The 22,347-nt window shown below is 39.6% G+C and overlaps 1 protein-coding gene and 1 long non-coding RNA gene across 3 annotated transcripts in view; both read left to right on the top strand.

Moving 5' to 3' along the window:
* The window catches only part of POLA1 (DNA polymerase alpha 1, catalytic subunit), a 220,839-nt gene that overhangs the window by 188,562 nt on the left and 9,930 nt on the right, over positions 1 to 22,347 (top strand). The gene's annotated exons all lie outside the window — the stretch shown is intronic.
* LOC308193229 overlaps positions 1,604 to 22,347 on the top strand; it is a 22,733-nt gene continuing 1,989 nt past the window's right edge. The window contains exons 1-2 of the long non-coding RNA XR_013949476.1: positions 1,604 to 9,433; positions 11,972 to 22,347. The exon at positions 11,972 to 22,347 is cut by the window's right edge and continues 1,989 nt beyond it. This is a non-coding gene — a long non-coding RNA (uncharacterized lncRNA). The remainder of the gene's footprint in view (positions 9,434 to 11,971) is intronic.

The raw sequence follows: 22,347 nt of genomic DNA, 5'->3' as shown, positions 1-22,347 counted from the left end.
AAAGTGCAGCTTCTTGTTTGGAAAAAAAGTATTCCCATAATTCTGCAAAAGCAACAGATGTTGGAACATAAAAATATATGCATTTGGTGAAGCACAACCACTGCAACTCTTCTTGTAGCGCATTTATAGGGAGGAAAATAAATAGCTTCTTGTCTGAAAATTTAGTTTCTGAAAATATGGATGCAAGTTTAAAAACAGTATTTCTATTTTTTCTGCTTCTGTACTCTGAAGACTTATCTGCTGTTTCCCAGTTTAAGCCAAACTTCAAATACCACAGCGAAACAATATTTTCTTGGTGTTTCCAGAAGAGGGAAGCTGTGGTATTGTTCAGAAATTGCAGTAAAGTATCTGTGCCTTTTTGAACTTCTGTATAAGATCTGAGGTCTCCAGTTCATTTTGGTTTTATTGTATTGCTTTAACAAATTTTAAGCATGAAAGGAAGTATTCAGTCAGAAGTTCCTATTTAGACAAAACACGCATTTTATTTCAGTATTTAGTCTTGTAACACGTGAGTGTGCTAGTGTTCTGTAGTTACAGAAAGGATCCTTTTTGCTCTGTTTGATGGGATTTACGATTTTTTGATGTGCACAGGTATTCTCTGCCCTACCAAGTGACTGCAGATGCTGCACTGACCAGTAGAGCATAGGTAACCTTTTGGTTTAAGCTGTCCCTCCCAACACCCTCTTTTGCTGATTTTTCAGGCACTGGTGTAACATAGCTGGCTGCTGCTCTCACCACTTCTCAGCTTCCAGGTATCTAGGCTGCCATGGCAAAACACTCTCCACCTCACTCACGGAGATCTGGGGTTTGCTTAGCTCTTCCAATGTGAAGTTATGTTTCAAAAAGCAAAGGTCTTTCAAAGTGAAAAGGAAGCAGCAGTTCAAGCTGTGGCAGCCACTGTAAGATGCTTCTCTTGAAGCCCAGTGGGGTAGGTACCTCACACATGTAGTGTAGGAGAGCAGTTTTGGTGGCTGTGGTTTACCTCGTGGAGTACCAGTGAAGCCTTTTTCTCTTTCTTTCAGTTCTACTAACTGCTTTTTAGGGGGTATATATGATAATCAGGACAGTTTTGTTTTTGTTTTTAAAGTGATAGCAATGCTAGGCTTTCAGGAACCTCCCACCACTCCTTTTTTACTTTTAATTGTTTAAGATACTTTGGGTAATGTCTTCTACTTTCCAGCTCTTATCAGTGTATAGTGTCACTTACTACAAATTTTAGAAACACATCTTTCCAGGGATGTAGGTGCTGGTGCTTTACTGTCACTAAGGCCCTAGGCCTACCTTCAAGTTAGCACCCTTTAAAAAAAAAAAATGTGAAAGGAGAGTAATGGTACACTCGTGCTTTTCAATGGTATAAATAGAAATTTATAAATGGAGGATAAATAAAAGAAGGGTAAGATATAACCACAGATTAACAAGTGGTAAGGTAATGTCAATAGGCCATTTCCGTGGTAAAGCTTTACAATGGACATTCACGCCTTAGGGTACCTTTCAGTTATCTGGCTGTGTGCCTCTACCCTAACTGTGGAAACAGTAGTTCAGTGGTTCAATATCACACTTCAAAAATATTTTTGAAGTTTTCCCCCTTTCATTTACAAGGGGGAAAAGATAGGTTGTGGGTTTTATTTGTTTGGTCTTTGCTTCTTAAGAGACAGGGGAAGAACTTGCAACTGTCACATCTAAGTCCATGGCACTATGTTGGTACCATAATCAAGAGCATGACAGAATATTGTTGTTGAAGTAACTTTTTAATAGACTGTCTTAGAGATTTAAGTTGGTTTGTTTAATAAGTTACATTTTATAAAGGAAAGGAGAAATGCCCGTATTGAATTACACTTGAGGAAAGAGTGCCAAGGAAGAATAGAGACAAAAACAAACCAAAAAATCCGGTTGTTTTAAGTGATCTCTTAACGAGTGAATCTGACTAAAAACAAACAAAAATTCGCAACACAGAAAATGTAGGAGAAATTCCTGAGAAACAGAAATGTTGAAAGATTTGGAGAGGCAACAATAAAAGAAGGCAATTTGCAGTACAGCTTGACAATGAAATAGTCCATTGCAAAATGTAGCCTTTATTTTTTGCGTTGCTTGAACCCAATGAGGTTAAATTTAAGATCTGCATTTTTAGTGGAAACTCCCCAAACTTTTGATTTCATTGTTGTTGCACCTGCTATCCTGTGAGAAGATTTCTTGATGAGGGAAGTGTTAAATAAGATCTGTATGTATACATTATTAAAAAATACTGCATGCTGTTATTACTGCATCAAGTCTTAGATGGGCATCTTCCAAAGAGTTCTAGAGTTAGAGCAGCTTGAGAACAGGTCATGTTGTATTGTCTTGTACTGGATGTGATAAGTGGGAAAAGGAAAAAAATCTCTGGAACAGTATGTGATAAGATTTTATCCTCCTCTAAACATAAAATATGATTTGGGAGGAAGTCTCTCTTCTCTGCAGATATCAGCAATTTTACAGATGGAGTACATCCTTCTTGGGAAGTTTCTTCAGCAGTTGCAAGCTGATGTTTTTGTGATGTCTCAAGTAGGACAGTATTTCTGTTGAATAGGACATTTTTGAAGGCTATTATTATGATAAAGCATGTTCTTAGCATAATTCAGATTGGTGTATATACTTTGGTTTTAAAAATGGAATTCTACTGCAGAGTGTGAACGACAAGCGGCGCTCAGAAAAAAAAGATGCTGTTGAACATACATAGAAATCTTTAAATTTAAGGCTTTCCACAATGTGGGTGCTGTGTGTCACCAACTGGGTCTAACTAGGAGAGGCCCAAGGAGTGCCCGAAGGTCAAACAGACTTTAATTAGAAAGCAAAACTCTCCGGTGCAATATATCCCAATTATAAAGATAATATAAATCACCTCCATGGCAGGCCTTTTATATAGTAAGAAGCTACTGTTATCTTTTCAGCTGATATACATTGTCTTTTAAAAAAAAAAAAAGAGACAGAGTGATAAGTTAGGAAATGAGCCATGGCAGGCAACAGCAGTAAGCTCAGGAATGAGCGGGAGGATGCATAAGGGTTTTACTCCCTTTAGAGGAAATCCATCTGATGCTTTGCTTTACACTTAAATGCAAAGGTGGGGAAGTGAGTGAACAGAAGTTCCTTCATCTTTCCATGGGTAGGATTTTCTGCCCAACCATAAATGATCCACCACTGGATATGCCGCATAAAGTGTTGTGTTCATGGAGGTATTTGAGCTAAAATTTGTCCCTCGTGCTACACATGCAACAGTGAGGTCCTAGTAGAGATGAGGTTTGAATACTCCTAACATAAGAAACAGCTCGAAAAGCTCAAGGGTTACAGTCCAGTGAAGTGACCAAGAGACTGCAAACGTCTCCTTCTACTGGCAGTGATTATATGATTTGCTAATGTTTGTATGGACACAAGAGAGGCGCACAGAAGATACCAATTCAGTCTTAGCAAGAGAATCACAGAACGATTGAGGCTGGAGGGTGCCTCTGTAGATCATCTAGTCCAACACCCTGCTCAGTCCACTACAACGTGTTACTCAGGGCTGTCCCCGCTCAGTATTTCTATGGCTGGAGGCTCCATGGTCTCTCTGGGCAACTCGTTAAACCATTTGACCACAGTTGCAGTAAAAAGGGAAGGTATTGCATTTATGTGGAATGCCTTGTATTTCAACTTGTGCCCACTGGCTTCTGTTCTGTCATTGGGCACCACTGAGAGGATCCTGGCTCTGTCATCTTCGCTGCCCACGTCAGGCACTTGATGGAGTCCCCAGCCCCAAGCCTTCTTTCCTTTAGGCTGAGCAGTCCCAGCTCTCAGCCTCTCCTTGTGTGTTTAGGTACTTTAAACCCTTAATCACCTTTATGGCCGGCCTTTCACTGGACTACCTCCAGTATGTCCACGTCTCATACTGGGGACCAGCACTGGACCCAACACTCCAGGTGTCTTCCAGGGCTGAGCAGAGGGGAAGGAGCACCCACCTCGACCTGCTGGTGATGCTCTGCCTAACACAGTCCGTGGTACTGCTGACTACCTCTCCTGCAAGAGCTCATTGCTGCCTCACATTTAATGTGTTACATAGGTACTTGAGAATATAGGCACCGTGTGAATGGGGGCTCTACTGTTCTCTTTCTTTCTAGCACAAAAATGTTGTGCCACACCAAATGTTAGTAGTGGAGGACTCTCCACCAGTGTATGTCATTCACCTCCACTGACTTTGAGGTCTGCAGTTCAAGTGTTCACATGTGTATTTGTCAGCCTGTGCTCCTCTGTATAGGGGAGAGGAACAGGCACTTCCAAAGCATGGCTTATCTAATCTCATTTATACTAGGCTGGTATGGATCACACCTGAGAAATGCCTCTTCTTTGCTTCATTCATTATAAAGGAGAGCCAGGGTGACTGATTCACATCTAGAAAGCAGTATTCCTAGAAAAATTATGCTAGGGACATAATTCATGAATTCACCCTATAGATGCCAAATGTGGAAAATTGTTACTTACAGCACGCCAGTCTCCTCAAAGAATAAAAAATAACACCAAAGTAGTTTCCATTATCCTTCTGCAGTTACAACCTCTGTTGACTAAAGCAAAGTGAGAAGAGCGTGTCATTCTGAAACAAACTGCTTCTGCATCCCAGCATAATCTATTTCTAAAGTGGATGTAGTTAATTGTAAAGACTCAGGGAAAGGCATCCAGTCATAAATGTTAACCATGAGAGAATGCTGAAACTCCCACAGCTCTGTCAGGAAAATCTGCCATGAGGTCTGCAAACCAGCCTTTAAAAATCAGGTTCAGAACAGAGATCTGGCTTCTGTCATGGCAGCAGGCTGTTGTTCTGTGGTTATTTGGAGAGAAACAACGGGTATAATTCTAAGCCCCTAATATTTTTCGAAGGGACAAACCTGGAGACTAAACTTCCTGTATGGGGTCAGTTGGAAATTAATTTAAAATCATCAAGGTGAAAAGCCATTATATATTAATAGCTGTTCTTTACCCACGAAAGATTTTAGCAGTTAAAAGCCAAATCCATCACTCTCTGCTTTTTCATATTCAGTAAATACAGGGATTTTGATAACTCCAGACAAACTTGTCCCGAGGAGGAGTTTAATATTCTACAGATCATAGCACATAATCTTTCTTCTTTCTGCTTGAATGTCAAGCATGAAAAAGGGAAAAAATACATTTACAAAGTTGATTTAAGAAAGCTGTTGAAAATATATTTCCTTATAACAGAGCAGCCTCAGACAATCCATTATTTTATTTGTAGACCCTCTTTAAGATGTAGAAGACAAAAGGCACGCATGGATTTGTAAGTGTATCAAGTTAGTACAGTGAGATCAAAGGCTATCTCTGCATGAGGGACTTTGCACATTCTCTTCCAGATCAGCTGCAACATCAAGGACAGGAAAATCTGCAAAGCATTTTGTTTGCTATGTGTTCAATCTCCTGTCATCTGCTAATGCAGTCTTTGTCAGAAAGTACTTAATGTTGTGGTACCCAAGTAACCTGCTTCCCTGTTTCACTTCCATTGTTCTGCTGAATACATATCTCTTATATTCCCTGCTCAAAATTGCTGACTTTTCACAAATTGGCGATGATCAGTAGACATGCTTCCCTGCAGGAGAAAGAAAAAAATATATATATTGACATCCGAGTAGTGGGGATGGTTGTATCAATGGGACGGAGTGTATTGTTGTGTCCTTGATGTATTACGGGCAGCTGAGCATGTGATCTCACACTATTTCAGAATGGATGGCCTTATGTTGCCGTCGAAGGGCAGGACAGAGGATACAAATCGTTGTGGAGCATATGGGAGGGTGGGGGGCTTCACAGAGAGAGAACATGCTGGCCCCTGTGTCAGAACAGCTGCAGGTGTGTTTGTCAACTTCTGTGTTGTCTTGTGGGTGAGTTAGAAGGATTCAGGAGAAGTATACGGGGAGAAATGGGGAAAAAAATGTTGTTTAAAGAATCAAAAAACTTAGGTTTTCTTGTTCTTTTGAAATTGCCCCATGCGTTAGAATAATGAATTTGTTAGTGTCGCTGTATGCCAAGCTAGGACAGGAGTGATGTTCCACAGCGCTGAGCCCTGGGGGTTCGTTATCTTCCCAGCTGCTTTTGCCCAGTGTTGCAAGTTGAAGTTATCAGGGATTAGTTTGTCGCCCTTGGTTTGTGAAAAGCTTGTTTTTTTTTTCAGGATGTTTGCTCAAGGTGCTTTCCTGAAGAGGGTATTAGCTTGCATCAGGAGTGGACAGTCGTTACCTGGTGACTTGCCTTGTGCATTTTGTGAAGCATAGCAAATTATTTCTTGGATTCCTTGATCTTTGAACTGTAATGAAATTAGGAGCAGGTAATACGAGTTTGCCAGCGATGACTTTTTTTGTTCCTCCAGCTGATTTCGTACGTGTGCAGGTGATGCAATCTGCACAGTACCAAAAGCGCTCCCTTGCAGCTAGGATGCAGGACCATGGCAGGGGAGAAGAACCGGGGAGTGGCAGAGGAACAGATACCATCTTCCTGTGCGTGCTGACATAGTTCTTGGATATTGTTTGTGCTGTTAGCATACAGAGCTTGCAAACCAACCTCTGTAAACCAGGTGGGAGTGGGGAAAGTGGATGTTTGTGGTCCCAAGTACTAGTGGTAAAGCTGCTAGAGAATCACAAAATGGTTTGGGATGGAAGGGACCTTAAAGCCCATCCAGTTCCAACCCCCTGCCCTGGGCAGGGACACCTCCCACCAGACCAGGTTGCCCAAAGCCCCATCCAGCCTGGCCTTGAGCACCTCCAGGGATGGGGCATCCACAGCTTCTCTGGGCAGCCTGTGCCAGTTTTAACTAATACCTAATGTGTATCTACCCTCTTAGTTTAAACCATTACCCCTTGTCCCATTGCTATGTACCTATAGCTATGGGTCCTGTGAAAGCAAGTGCTGGAATATTTTGATGATGTTCTTGACGAGCATGATGTAAGCCTTCTCTGCATGTGGTCTGAAATAACCCTGTGTTGGGCAGCCATTCCAGAAATCTGCCAAAAAAACTAAATCGTTTCTTTCTGGAATTACTTGTATCACTAAGACTTGTATATTCGTCTTGCCCCTCTCAGTCACTTAAACATATAATGTAACGTAGGCAGAGGTTTATTAAGTGTTTGGAGACAGGAGATGGACTCCACAATCCTTGTGGGTCCCTTCCAACTGAGGACATTAAACGATTCTGTGATTTTATTTTGAGAATATAACGTGCTACCTTTCTGGATAGAAAGGAGATACACTTTTTTTATCTTTTTTTTTCCTTATGCTTTGGGATCTTTGTTGCCTCCTAATGTTTAAAATAGTGCGTGGGAAGTAGGTGAAGGTGAGTAAGGTTGAAAATAACAAGAAGTTAGATCTCAGGTGTTTGAGGTTGTCTGTCACAAAAGCTCAAATTTTTAAAATGTTGTTATAATGTTGATGTGTCGCTAGCAGCTTACAGCTTAACTTAGGATATAGCTAGCTTCTATCAAATACTAGAACAAAAAGTCACGACAAAGTTGTGCCATGTGTGGATTAAAAACAGATCTGTTAGTATTTCGAGACTTTTTGGATGAAATGCCTCATGTGGTGGTTGTTCTTTGACCAAGGGTGTGGGCTTTGTGGTTTTGTCATAAGCAAAATAAAGCAACAGTATTTAATTCTGGCCACATGCTTCATCCAAAATAAGATCACAAACAGCATTTTTATTTTGTTTATCGTTGATCTTCTGTACAGCAGCAGATGCTTTAGTCTGTTGTCACCTTCCCTGTTTTAGTGACGGTTTTTGACAGAGCAATTTGCTTTCAGGTGTCTTGCTTTGCTTGTATGTATGTTGTCCTTATGCCTGATGTTTTGGGAAAGTCATTTCCTCAACTAGGCAATGGTAAAGATTTGAGTAAGTAAATGGCACTTGAATTCCAAGTCTTCCAACAGTGCTGATGTGCTGATACACCAGATCATCGTTCTCCAGAAAAGACTCGTCTACTAGTCATCTCCTGTTACAATCTAGGATATGTTTTGGATAATTCTGCTTGATTTGAAATGCTTTCAAAAATTTCCTCTCATGCAGATGCTAATTAGCGACTGAATGAAAGAGTGAATGCAGTCTGGTGAGGTGCTATTCCATTTGTAAGTTAGTTTCAGTCTTGTTAATCAGAATTGGTTTCAGTAGCTTCTGGGAAAAAAAAAATCGTTGCCAGCGAAGAACGTGCAGCATCCAGGGCTAAAATCCACAATTTTAAGGTATGGCAAGCATGACAGTTATGATAGATAAGACAACATTTCTCTTACTATTTTTTTGGGTAGCAATTAATGAGATCTGTGTGTTTTTAATTCTGTGAATTACATGGGAGCTTGTTCCGCTTTTGAAAGCATGTATTCTTTGCGTAAGGCAGGCCTTCGTACCAACTTATTAGTAATCTGGATTTATTTGACTGCAGTCAAGTATGCATATTTAATATGTGCAAGAGCTCATAAAAATCCATTTAAATATGAAATACAATTGAAACACCTCATAAGGAGCAGTCAAACCTACAAAGTCTAGTTACAATGGGTTATTACTGCTAGCGCACTACCAGACTGCACCTTTTTATTAGAGATTTGACCTTTCTATTTGAATTTTCTGGCTCTTGTGCTTTTAAGCAATAACTGGATGTTTAAGACGCTTTTACTAGGAAAACTACTTTCCCCTATCTTTTTTTTTCTTAATTCTGCAGGACTTTAAACTGTTTTTGAATATTTTAAGAGTTTCTGATTGTGTAAAAAACGATTAATTGCTTTTGAAAGCAGGCCATGTTACCAGCTGTTGATAGGTCTGCTTATATCTCTTTTCAGTGTTTTTGTGAACAACTGATCAAATTAGATTCGTCACTCTTGGATTGTGGTGATTTTAAATTGAAATGGAATATATTAAAGCAGCCAACCACGCTGATTATATTGCAAGCCTCATTTAATTTCATACATTCACACATTATAGCGAAAAGCAGGATTTTTTTAAACGCGTGATTGTGACTGTACCTTTAGCGACTCCAAAGGTCATCTGTAATCGGCGCATAATTTATTAGCGTTAGATATCTGATTTCTGAAAGCATGCTCCACAATGCTACATATACATTAAAAGTAGAGAGCAAAACAGTCAAATTGTTATAATTTTACTGACACGTTGCTCTTGATACCATCAAATCCTTATTGGTCAGCAGGCTGCTACTTTGAAATCTTCGTACATAACTGTGGGCGATTATCATCCATAGATCCCAGACCCGTCCGTCCTGGCAGAGATGGCAATAGGTTCTTACGGAGGTACTAACACAGTGTGCTGTGCTTCCTTCTTCCAGGTGATCAGATGATGACATTTTCCTGCACTGTTCACAATAATAAAATACATTTCTGTTTTATTTACTGGCACCTTTTTGTGACCCATGGGAAGCTTGGTAGCATCTTGGAGGTGAGAGTCAATAGAAATGCCAACTAAATTTTTACACAGATTCCCCATATCTCTCTCCTTTACATTGTCTTTGAAAATAAATCTTACTCTCCTGTACTTGTTCAGAAGTAAATGACCAAGAATACATTTTGAACATTTGGTGTTTGCAAAGTGGTATCAGCATAACTTCACATTTCACAGCAAATTTTTCAGGTTTGCATGTAGGCTCATTCCAAAATAGTAGGAATTACAGGGTAGCTTTCAAGAGGAATTTTTGTATTATTTTTGGAAAATATTGCATAGGTTTTGAATGTAATTTATGAATAGAAAAATGACTACTTATTCAGGCATATTGAAAATATTTTAAAGTGCTGTATGTGTTGTTCTGTGCAGGACTATTTCCTTTTCTAGAAATCCTTTGAAAAAGTAGGGGGTGCAGCTTTCTATCCAGATACCAGTTGCTGATATGGGGAAAAGGCAAGGTGTCAGTCACTGAGTCGTTACCATAATGGCATCACTGCAGGATCCAGCCAGTGTTCCACTTCCAGTGGCTTAGTCCCTTGATTTCCCATGGCCTTTGTGTAACTGTACAGCAGTAGAACACACAAGTTAAGGGATATGTCCAGTTTATTTTAGTAACTTCAGAACCTCCAGTAGGTTTTTGTGATTATTTAACAGTTCACTCCATACATTTTATGACTTAAACTTTGATTTTAGTCACTAGGCTTCAATTCTTTTTGCACTCAAAATCCTTACTTAGCTATTTCATGTAAATCCATTCTCAAAATGAATTACATCAGTGACATCAATGACACCTAGATGCCGTCTACCGGCTTCTTCAGAATCTCATTTTAGGTGTTTTTTATTATTTTAAAGACTAATTTGTTAAGAATTGTTGTGGTCAAGAAAGATAGTAAAGCTGACAGATCTGATTGATACTTCTTTAACATAAATATCAAAATGGAAGCCATGATATTTAGATACGCTTATAAATTGTCTTAGTGGTCCAGTATATTTTTCCTAACAAATGGTAAACAGCAGAGTCATTTTCTTGTGCTGCAGGATTTTCAGAGAGCTGTTTCAGAATACGAGAAAATATTCAGCTTCCAGTGATAGTGCAAGGAGTAGCTCAGCGATCACTGAGCTCAAAAATGCTCATACTCGGTTGACAAAAAGTCGAGTACAAAACTTACAGATTCTTCTGATCAGGATTTACTCATGCAAAGAGAGGCTCCTGAGTAACACTTGTGCTAGTTTAGGATTCTCATGCTCCAACCTATGGTGTGCCTCTGGATGAACTAATACTCAATTTTGGAAACAGAACAAACAATCCAAAGAGCGCTAGCTAATGAAGGAATGCCAGTTAATTCTTACTACACTAAAGAGCTTTCTTAACCCCGTTCTCTTTCAAATAGGTGCAAAATACAGTGAGGGCGGTGTTCCCAGGAGAACAGAACTCTCCATTTTAAATACCTTGAACACAAGTCCTTGATCAAAAAGTTTCTTACACTTGTTGTGCGTCTTCTTGGTATGCACCTGTCTGTCCAGGTCCTTTCTGACCAGCTTAGGTTCACATTTGTGATTCGGGGATCTGGCAAATAATTATGAATATAGGACTTTTACTGGTGTAGTGACCTAAATGTAGCTTAAGCACAGTACTTGAGAATCTCCACGAAGGATACTTAGAGTTTTTAGAGGGTTAATGTAGAGTTTAGGAAGCGGTTGTCTATACCAATTCAGTGCCACAATGTTTACTAAAATCTAATCAACTATATTAGCCATTGAGTTTCAGCAATAGTAGTTTTCTGCCAAGATGAAGTTCTAATTGTTATCTTCAGATAAAGTTTGTAATTAGACACAAAAACATTATTTTCTTCAGTGTCGCAAATCTAGAGTATTTACGAGAAAGCATTTGGGTCTGTTGTCCGCAAGGTAATAGATTTGTCTGACGGATTAGTCTAGAAAGTTCATTTTCTTGTTTGGTTCCTCCCATCTAAATTGTGGAGTGCATAGTCATTTGAACCTGTGATTGTGTAGCAGATTATGTATGCTAAAAAAAAGCTAAGCTGTGAATAGTACCATCCAGTAGTATCATCAAAAGACCTTCACAGTTTCTGTCTCAAAAAAAAAAAAAAAAAAGGCACATTTGTGTTGGAGGAGACAATTTCGGTAGGTGCAACATTGCTTATATCTTACAAGCCTCAGAACAAAAGTGAGCTGGAAGGAAAGTATTACTTTCCATGATCTCTAGCAAATTATTTCAATAAACCCTTACATCCATCTTTCTTAACCCTGACATTTTTCCCTTCCGTTTCTTATGCCACCATTCACAATATGTGCCTTAAAACATCTTGCCTATTTCATTGTCTATGAAGTAATTTCTTACTGAAGGTGTATTTACAGTAAAAGGTAGGGTATTGAAAACTTTTGGTATTAGGAATACTTCTTTGAAGTTGTTTTTTTTTTCTCAGCTTGAGTTTTCCTTCCACTCTTATTCAGTGTGCAAGTTTGGCCAGGTCCAGTGCAACTGTGTCCTCTCAAATACTGTTTTTATTGCAGGTGGTGCAGAAGGCTGCAACAGCAATGGGTAGGCATGCAGCAGGAGTGAGAGCCCCGTGAGTGTGCAGCTGGAGGTGTCCAGCGACTGGGTGGGCTCAGCTTTGGAGCGCTGAGACTGCCCGTGGTAGGCAGCCATCCGTGCATTGCTCACTAATTTAAAGAGCGCTAAATGCTCAAAGATCTTTCCAGGTTGTTACAGATTGCAAAAGCTGTGGGTTCAACAAGTTGTTGGAAACCCTGATGGAAGCAAAACCCACCCAGGGTTGCTCTGCTTAGGGAAACTGCCTTCAGTTCAGGAAGTTGCTGGACTTTCCAGGTTGCTGGAACCTGTATTTGGAAATCAGGGCAGTTAGAAATCAGTGTTGCTGCAAGACAGCGTTGTTTGTCCAAGGTACCTGAATTTGAGGCTAGATGGACCTTTAGTCAGACCAAATAGGACCTTTTTTGTTCGTTGTGTATCACAAAATGTTATCGTGCTATGAAGAATAGAACATCTTAAAAAAAGAGGAAGGAAAGTACCTCATCAAAAGCTTTAAAACATTTTCACAGTGACATTTTGGCTAATGTTCTTGGGTTTGGGGGATTTGACGGGAAAGGCTGCCCAGACTTCCGTAGTCATGTGAAACTCTGGGATTTCTGTCTTTTATGGAGAGATTTTGCTTTCCTGTTGGTGTTGTGGGATCAGCAGGATGATGTGCAACATGTTCTTCCCTCTGCAAAAGGTAAATGGTTGTTGTGCTGCAGCTCCGTGTTAAGCTCTTCACTTCGAGGAAGTGACAGCTGAGAGGGGCCTTGCCAGCCCCACACAGCTGATGAAAGCAACAGCTCACAGGGCTTCTCTTTAAAGGAACTTTTTAGTTCCCGTGGAGTGTGTAGCTGCCTGATTCATTAATACGCTGTGGGCAATCATGTTGCTTTCTGATCTTAATTTTTATTTAATCAGTGGCACTAAGAATTCGACTAGCTCAGTGTTACCAGTTAAAATGTGTCTGAAGGTGGTTTGTCTATCACGGAGAGTCGAGCCAGATAGCTGAGTAGTAAGCAACACGTACAAGCAGTGGTACAAGAAGGTGACCATTCCCCCCCTCCTCGAGTGCTGATCTTTGCGCCTTATCTTCGTTATGCTCTTTGAATGCCCAGCATGTTGGCTGCAGGAAATCTTTGATGTTCTCGATGTTTTCTGGTTAACGAATGTCAAAGAAACAACTTGTCATCCAGTAGCTAGTTGGTGTAGGTGCTATGTGGAGTGAAAGCCAGATAGAACAGCAGGCTCTTCTTGAAGTTTTATTTTAAGCTTTCTCGTTCAACTGTTAAGAAAATCAGCCAATTCTATTGATCTTTATCTTGGTTTTGCACACCATGTTTGAAATGTGTATGTAGCTCTTTATCATATGCTAGATATTTGATTTCACTGTCACAAAACTGAATTTACCAATTTCAACAAAATTAGGAAGAGGAACAGCTGATCTAACTACAGAAACAAGTTCTTGGTTTAAATATCTAAGTCCTTTGTTGTATTCTTTCCTCCCTCTCTGAGAAGAAGGAAGTGGGAATTTCAGCTTACCCTTGAAGACCTGAGAGCTTTTGATGAGGCTGAGCACTGCCCAAACTTAAATTGTTTTCAAACTGTTAAAGTGCCTCCCTGAAAGCGACTTACAGTAAATCTGACTTAAGCGTCTTCAGCAATTAATGGAGTAGGAGAGGAATGTTTTATGCCATAAAAATACAGGTGTCAGCAGAGGCATCTCTGAAACAAAAACTGGAAATGCAGCGTACTGGTTTACATCTTCTCTCAGAAGGCTGGGTTCACACCATTAGTTATTATTTGCATTATGCTGCTATCTAGAGGTCTGATGCACCATAAAAGGCAATTTTGAAGACCACTTTTGCCTATAGACTTCACAGTACAAGACAAACCGTAGGGCAGAGAAGGAGATGTCCTCAAACCTTTTCTACAGACAAAAACTGAAGCCTGAATGAATTCAGCAGCTGGTCCAGTATGATGTTGGAAAGCGATGGCAAAGCTGAGTGTAGCACCTAGACTTTTTGAATGAAGGCTTACTGGTTATCAGCTGTAAAAACATACCAAATACTCTGTCCTTTTTATTTTATGCTGCTCTAATGATGCAGATAAAGCAAAAAACTGATAGTATCTTCCAGAGAGGATAGCTCAGTTTCATGAGCGCTTGCAGTAGAGGAATTTATATTAAGCTGTAATAATCGCAACAAACTGTGAATGCTTTTAGTCAACTCTTGCTAGCAGATAGCTTGATTACTTTTTCTAATTTATTCTCTTAGTTTTGTTCACTCCTTGATTTGCCTTTGGTTGTCTTGTCTTTGATAGGTTATGGGGTTTGATATTGTGGGGTTTTCTGTTTACTTTTCTGGTTTTAGACTTTTTCCCACCTAAACTTGATTTTCGACCAATGCATCTCTGAACTGCTTTTTAAACGGAAACCGCTACCCAGTAGTTTCATATTTGTGAGTTGTATTCTTTTTAGGTAATACCTTCTGTAGTTCAAGCCTACTTACATAGTCAGAAATGTACAAAGTTGTGTCTCATTTTGGACAGGTGTGCATAATGTAAAGCCAATGCATTTTTGTTCTGTTACTCTGCACGGAATGCTTACTATTCTTTGTAATCTGACTTTGCAACTGGTTAACAAAAGGAAAACCAGTGTCGGGCTTACCAGGTAATTCGTCTCTTATTGCCATCTCCTCTTTGCAACAAGATGGGCATTTGGCCGAAATGAAAAATAGATTGTTGATCTTAAAACAGCCACTGAGACTCTGAGAAAGCCAGTAAATATGTTTTACTTTTTATAAAATAATTCCATGAAAGAGAGGATGCAAGGCCAGTTACATATCATGGGAAAATGAATGTCTTCTGACTCTGCCATAATAATCATTTCCTCCTTCCCCATTTCTCCTAAGCAAATATACTCGGGGTACTCTTCAGTGATAGTATATATAAAGGATATCCTCCAAAAAGAGATTGGCAGGTTTAATTTGTTTGATGTGTGCAATCACAGTCCATGTTAAATTCAAAATGCTTGTCCAATCAAGGATTCAATATAGAAAAGAGGCAGTAACAAGCATGCAGTACGCTGTAATAAAGAAATCTGTTGATTGAAAACAGTTTGTATATTTTGGAAATGATAGGGAATGTAATTGGTAAGAAAGAAAAGATAGGGCTTTGTAAATAATAGGAAATAGAGCATATTTTTTCCACTGATAATGCTAACTCAATTTAACAATATTCTGGTGCTGAATTTCCTGTTCAGTAAAATAGGTCTGGTAGATCTTCCAGTACTCTAAATTTCATGATTAATGGAAAGAGCTCTTTATTTTGATGGTGCCGAATTTAATGTGTTGAATTTCAGCTGAATGACCTACCCCCTCGCTCGTCTATTTTTTTTTCCCCTCTGTCTCCTAACCCTTAGAAAGTGTCTATGAAGAAGAACAGGATTTGGCAGCAGGCTTCTCAGTCAAACATGACTTTAAAACAGACAGCTACCTGAGTGCTTTTATGAACTTGGAAGGGCTATTTTGTAGGCTGTATGAGATGAAAAGATCTCAATGTGTCAGGCTAACTTCAGGGTGTCTTAGAAACTTTAACGATTCTCAACCTAGTCATAATTGAAGCCCAGGATAAGCTCAGCAATTCTCCCGTGTTCTGCACCCCACCTTCCACGTAGGCTTTCTTTTCTTGCTGCAGTTCGCTCACAAGGCCTCTTTTCTATTTATGGAGCAGTAAGTACTCGAAGAGACTTTTAGCATACGGATCATACGTAGCTGTGCAGTTCTGCAGAACTGCCGGGCTTGGAAATACTTAGTTTCTGTCAACACCTTTCATGTTCTTAAATTTCTGAAGATCAAACTTCTGTGGTTTTCTTTTTCTTACCTTTTGTGCGAGTGTGCAGGAGTGTGTAAGCTTATATTAGGGTATTAATAAAACAAGTGTTAAATGGACATGTCGCTGCAGCTGTTTATGCAGTAATTGTTGTGGTACTTTAAAACTCTTATGATCGAGGAGGAGGAAGTACTTGAAAGTCAAAAGCTAGGAAATAATACAGCTAACAATGCAGTTTTATATGAGAAAGATTCATTTATTATTTTCTCAACGATTTTATTTCACGTGTTGTGTGAAGGTAGTATGTTACTTGTTGTGTTATATGAGGTTATCCGGTATTTGGAGATAAAATTATACCTAAGTGGTCACGGTAGTTGCGTGACTTATAACGTGTCAGACTGAATTTTTCTTCAAGCATTCTCATCTGATGATCATAAATATTATGACATTTTGAAGAAGTGCTCTTAAGACTTTAAAAAAAAAAAAAAGAAAAGAAAAAAAGATCTTTATATGCAAAATGTGAAGATCCCCCTGTTAGTTCAGGCAGCTGGGCTACGTTGGGCTGGGAGCTGGGGGCTGAGGAGCTGCCCGCCCGCAGGCAGGCTTTGCCAGAAGGTGCTGGGTATGTGTGGAGGGGTGACCGTGGGCAGCTCCAGCAGCATCTGATGCTTACTGCTGGAAAGTAAGATCACAGAAAGCTATTCCTCATCAAAGATCTGCATGGGTGCTGTGATGTCCCTAACAAAACTAGAAAGAAATAACATCAGTTGTGAGGCATTTAAGCTTGCTGTGCATGCTGTGGGTGCGTTGACTTCACAGCAGCTACTGATCGTTTGCTCTCATATGAAAATATTTGAGTCTTCTTTTACTGAGTTCCTAGGTTTGGTACTCCCCAGAACTGGTACAATAAAAACTCCGTAGAAGTGCTTGTTGTCTTACACACTGAAGGTTTTACTCTTTCTCAAGAACTTCAAGCTGACTCGCGGCATCTCTTCACATGCTTGTTCTGCAAAACTCGGGATTCAGAATCGAGATGATTTTTACATAAACCTAAAGTGTAGAAGCGATAATAAATGTGATTTACAGTCAGTGATGAGCAAAACACAAGGTATTTTTGCTCACGGCTCTTAACCAGTTATCAGTAGAGCTGGAATGTTGCTGCTGGTTAAGAAAGGGTTGTGTAAGGCTGTCTCTCAAAAAGCTGCTTTGAAGGCTCTATTGAAACGCCACAGAGGCTGGGAATTTCGATGTGAGGGATGGTTGTTTTCTCGTAATCAGAAAGTGTGATTTAAAATCTACATTGAGGGTAAGCCTTTGACTGTTATTGCCTGCTGCCAGTTGCACTGTAAGTCTCATTTCTAGACAGTATGTTAAAATATATGAAAGAATTGTTAGGATGCCCACCAAAACAGCTGTTTCCATTAAGTTCACTCTTTCTTCATACCTCTTTTAAGGGAGAAATTCTTCCTCTGTGTCTCTTGGTGTTAAGAGTTTCCACTCTCAAATGATGGACAACAAGTTAACAGCATAAAATGCGTGTTAACAGTCCTTGAAAATGAAATAATGTTTGATACACCCTCAAGTTTCTCTCTGAACTTTGACCAAGCAATAGAAAACCTTAAAAAGGAGGGGCCCTGTGCTGTCAAGCACAGATTTACACAGGGAAAAAAATTAATCTAAATAGTGAGGGAGAAGTCTGGGTTCTCTTGCATGATATTTAGCAGCAGTGGTAAGAAGAGGGATGTTTCTTTCTTTGTGTAATGTGCAGTAGTTACAATAAACACAAGATTTCCAAATCTCAGAGGACTCTCTTGACAGTTGCTTGATAACAGCTTTTTTCACTCCATAGTTTTGACAGTTTGTATGTGTTGCCATATCTAGTGTAAACTAAAACATCACTGTCATTCTGTTTTTCTTTCTTGTGTGGCTTCCTTTTCTTTATTTTTTTCCCTGTCTTTAGGATAATGAAAAACACGGGCTTTTAATTTGTAGGCTTGAGTAAAAGCGACTTGTGTGCAGAGAGTGGCGTGCGTTTGAGTTCTGAAATGCTCAAATCGAATAGCTGTCGCATTTATTTTTTAATACAATTTCTTTAAAAGTGAACGTGTTGGATCCTAGTTTTGGCCTGGCGCGCGGGTTAGTATGTGTACATGCACCCTCTTGGCGGGCCCTAGCAAAACAGTGCCTGTGCATGCTGCTCCCCACACCACATCGCACCGTGTTGGCCTCGCACATCCCTGCCCTGCTTTCCCCTCTTGGCTCACATGGGGAATGTGAACCCCTTGCTTTCCGCGTGTCCCCCCATGTCTCCAAACTGCTGGAGACTCCCCCAGAGTGGGTCTCAGGGGGCTGCGGGGTACCCCAGTTTCTGGCCATGGCTCACCCCAGTGGATTAGATGCCCCTGGCCGCAGGAGAACTTTATTTAACCTTTGTGCTGCTTGTTGGATTTTTTTAACCTTTGTGCTGCTTGTTGGATTTTTTTTTTTTTTTTTTAATATATGTAGATATTTGTAAGGTTATTTTGTCATCAAACCAAATTTGCTTTTGCACAGCAAAGTGCCCAGTGTCGTCATCTGGCATGTTACAGACAAATTCCAATTACTTTTCTGCTTCAAGCTATTGTTAAACACTACGAGCTAGCTGACAGTAAAATTATAAATACAGGTGTTGTCACACTACACTATAATCAGAATTTTAATTTGAATTTTCATTTGTAAAGCCTTTTTTTTAACATGAAAATGGGAATAGAATTAGTTTTATTGACAGTAAAAAGACATTTTGAAAGCTTCCTAAATCATTACCTGTATTTAGTAGTGGGAAAAAATTGTATATGTCCGTATAAAAAGAAGAGTTTTATTATCACATATTTACTCATTATATTTGGTGGTAAATAAAACTAGGAAGATGTGTTTGACAAATGATTGACGTAACTCAGTACGTTTTCACTTCATCAGAACAATAGACAGACATAAATACATATTTGCTTTTGTTTTGTTCTGCTATTACTAATGCAAGCCTGCGATGAAATCTTCGAGCAAATTAAGTAGAGCCTGTTGAGTCTGCATGCGGCGCTAAACTTTTTATTTTGCAATTTTCTCTTCTTACACAGATTCATCATTCTTCGCTTTCTCCCTTTTTTTCCCCCTTCCTTTTCTGCGCTCGCTGGTTGGAGTGGTTCCCCCTTCTCAAGACCCGTTTTTTTTTTTTTTTTTCCTCGAGGCATTTAGTGTCGTGTCTGCCAGATTTCAGTGATGAGCAGCGAATTGCTTTTAAAGTGGGCATTATGCCAGTTCAGCAGCACAATGGAAAACCAATCTTCCACCATTCTACTTTTGATGCTGTTATTGTAGCATTTTAGATAACTGCTGCCACAAAAAAAGATGTGCTCAATTGCTACCAGTTAGTCAAGTTAAATCCAGAGTAGCATTAAAATTACTCTGAAAACTGTTTGTCAGAGGTCATGTGCTGTCTGTGGCTACAGCGCATAGGATAGATGTTCTCTTCTGTGTGGGGTTTTTTCTTTTTGCGTTATTATTACTGTGACTGACCAGCTCTCTAAATAGCCCTTCACTACCTGTTTACTTATTGTCTTCACCTCACTGCTGAAAATATGTGTCAAACAGAAATGTTGAAAAGTTTCTGTAAAGTGCTGGAAATAGCAGGGGAGTGAGTTGTTCAGGGTGCTACAGTTTGTACAGTGTGAAAGCAAAAAAAAAAAAAAAAAAGGGAAAAAAGAGGGGGGAGAGCAAGAACATAATTCTCTGGTTTCTGTAGCAAGATTACTGTTTTCATCTTTTTATCTTCACTTTTCAACCACTAAGTTCACTTTTATATTTTTTTTAATAGAACAAATGGAATTTATCCGCTTTCTCACTCTCTTCCCCTTCAACTCCTCCTCCTCTTCCTCTTTATTCTGCTGGCTTTGCTTGTGAATGAAAGGGTCTGTTACTACTGCTGTAGGACAGATGGCAGTTGCGGAGGGGGGATAATAGCACTAGGTGACTATTAAATCAGTTGTTTTCCAATAAAACACAAACGGGAGGATTATTTATGGGTGGTGGGAATTAAAAGAGCAAGGATATTTTACTTGTTTGTTGCTGACACTTTATTTTATGAATCATATAATGCCTGCAGCACCTGAATACTTGTTTCACTCGCTTTTGCATCATGGCATAAATGTATACTATGCCATATTATGTTCTGATCGTTTTTAACAGGGAAACTGCCTGCTGCATACATCTTTGGATCACACTGCTTCAGAGTTTAGGGCTGCAGGTTACAGACATGAGCAGCTCCTGCAGGACACCAAAAGAGTTGTTTCAGCTGTGAATTTCAGCCTTGCACATAGGCATCTAAATAATATACCACATTTTCAAAGGACTTAATATTTGTAGCCTTTAAGTCAGTCAGCACTGTGTTGGCCCATGGTGAAGATAAGGAAATACGTTGAGACCACTAGGGAGGCAGCATCAGGAGCATATCTTTGAAAATCTTCATCATCGTCCACGAAGTTGCTCTTCCTCTGTAGGGCAGGGATGGTGTCCACCTCAGGGGAACACGTGGAGATCTAACTCACTGGTAATTGTAAAGCGCTTTGAAGTCCTCCCATAGGTGGCACTGTGGAAGTGCGCAGTTGTTGCCATTGGGATTTTTTTAGCCTTCTTCCTAAAGATGGGCATTTTCTTACTGGTTCAGTTAAAATCTGTCCATTGGGGTTTTGCTGCCTGCAGAGCAGAGATGCTGTGGACTCTCACACTTTTTATATTTAGGGAGCTTAACACAGATGGGTCACACAGAGTTGTTACAGTTAACACTAATACCTGCGTACAGGATTTGTCTCCGTGCAGGATGGTTCCCATTTTACATAACCTAGATAACAGTGAGAGAAGAAGGTAGAACTCTCTAGGTGGGTTCTCCAGAAAAGATGGGAATGTAACTCTCTGAGAAACTCTTCATACATAAGGTAACTGTCGGATACTGCCTTTTTTCTCGTTTTTGATTTTTTTCTTTCCTTTTTAAACTAGAGAATCAGCATTACAGGATCTATCGCCGAGTTATCCCGTGCTTTGATCACTTCTACATAGATCTGCCTACCTACCTTGCAGAATTCAGCTACGTGCAGTACCTGGTCCCTGTACATAAATGTCTTCCCAGAAAGACCTACAGAAAGTGTCCACTAAAATTTGTTGTAGACAGAATGTAACTGGGGCAGAAAACTAGCCAGATAAATTAAGATCAGAGGGAAATAGAAACCTGGAAATCAGCCACAAAAATTCAAAAGTATCAACATTTCAGGAGATCTTTTTTTTTTTTTAAGACTACTTCTGTATTTAGTACTTTTGCTGATGAGAAAGAAACATGAATACGTTGGTGGTTGTTTTTTTCTCGGGGTGGGGGGGGGCATTTACACACATGATACGTAATCATTTTCTCTTCTTGGTCTGTGCTGTGGGGATACAATGTGGAAAATCGTCACATGTACCTGCTTAGATGTTACAGAATTCCTCAGTAAAGAGCCACCTACAGGAGAAAACACAGGAAGCACAATCAGAGCAGCAATATCAGAGCTAATTACCTCTGCAGCCAAGGGAGGAGGGAACTGACTTGAATGGAACAAAACCCAGTTTTACGGGTCTCAATCTTATTATTCAGTTTCCCAGAAAATACTTAATAAATGGGAAGATTTCTGGGGAAAAAAATATGAAAGTGAGGATTCAGATGCCTACAAAGTGTTAAAAAATATTAAAATGTCATTTCAGGCTGTGAAATCAGCTACCTGTTTTTTGGTTTTGTTTGTTTTTAAGGAGGAAAACAGACTGGGGTGACCATTAGGGCTTCCTGAGGAGGAGAGATAAGTTGAACTGCAACACAGTTTAAATGAGGACCAGTTAGGTTGGAAACTGACCCTCACCTACTGTTTTCTTTGCTTTGAGTGATGCACCAAAGAGCAGCTAATAACAAGATGACTGGCTTTAGACTGAAGACAACAGTTTATAAGTATATAATGTGTGTATTGACGTAATTGCATTTGAATTTTCAGCCTTGATTATATACTCTCTTGATATTATGGTATAATTTGAAATTTTGATAACAGGTGCTTTTGTAAATGTATAGATACAAGAATGGCATATGTGATCCAGATAGCTTGGCTTGCAAGATCCAGATTACTTCTGCTCTGGCAAATTGCTTATCCAGTCAGTCAGCTTTGTCTTAGTGCCCAAGATCGTACCCTTCAGAACAGGCAGCGAGCCATACGTACTTCTTTTTCTGTGAAGAAACCTACGTATGTTCTGGACATATGACAAGCATTTCAGCTTTTGCTTACTTCTCTTTATCTATTTTTTTTATTTGTTTTTCTATTTAAAAGAAAGTTGAAGGACTCTATTAAAACCAAGTTAAACTGAACTCAGCTGTAAATCTGAAAGGCAGCCTAGATCTTAAGAAAGTTAAGACTGAAGTTAAATTATATTCCATGATGTAACTGCATTATATTCACATATGGCAGTTGTTCAAGTGAAGGTT

This window comes from Anser brachyrhynchus (genome assembly GCF_964034855.1).
Source record: "Anser brachyrhynchus genome assembly, chromosome: 1".
Classification (NCBI taxonomy): Eukaryota; Metazoa; Chordata; class Aves; order Anseriformes; family Anatidae; genus Anser; species Anser brachyrhynchus.
Note: the sequence above shows the minus strand (reverse complement) of the source record. Positions and strands in the feature narration are given on the sequence as shown.